The sequence below is a fragment of the Lupinus angustifolius genome, chromosome LG12 (assembly GCF_001865875.1).
Source record: "Lupinus angustifolius cultivar Tanjil chromosome LG12, LupAngTanjil_v1.0, whole genome shotgun sequence".
NCBI lineage: Eukaryota > Viridiplantae > Streptophyta > Magnoliopsida > Fabales > Fabaceae > Lupinus > Lupinus angustifolius.
Genome location: NC_032020.1, coordinates 13,862,546 through 13,862,989, shown reverse-complemented (window position 1 = coordinate 13,862,989; position 444 = coordinate 13,862,546).

Sequence of the window (444 nt, the reverse complement as noted above, 5' to 3'; positions counted from 1 at the left end):
ATGTATGCCTGATATGTCATGATTATCCACCTTACACCAATATCCATCCAACATCCTAATCATAAATAATCGAGAATACAGGTCCCTTACCAAGCCGTCTGTACCACCCGAAATAACATATCCTCGCAATGAATGAAAAATAGATCGTACAAACGCTTTCTGGGCATCCCTCTCATCAATCTCGAATGCAATCCCGGGGTTGTCAGAGATTGCCTAGTTTGGCCTGTGAGAACTGTCCGATCCAAATGGGTACCTCCCCAAGAATACAAGGGATTCGTCTCACCCAGACTCTCCCTCAAGACACTGTTGGCAAATCACCATTCAATCAGTGCCGTCCTTGCTTACATCATGGTGCTCTAAGTCGTCCCGTCATTTCCTCTCCACTACTTCATGGTCACAATGCAATAAATTCTTAATCGGAATCAAATGCAAATGTATTAATCA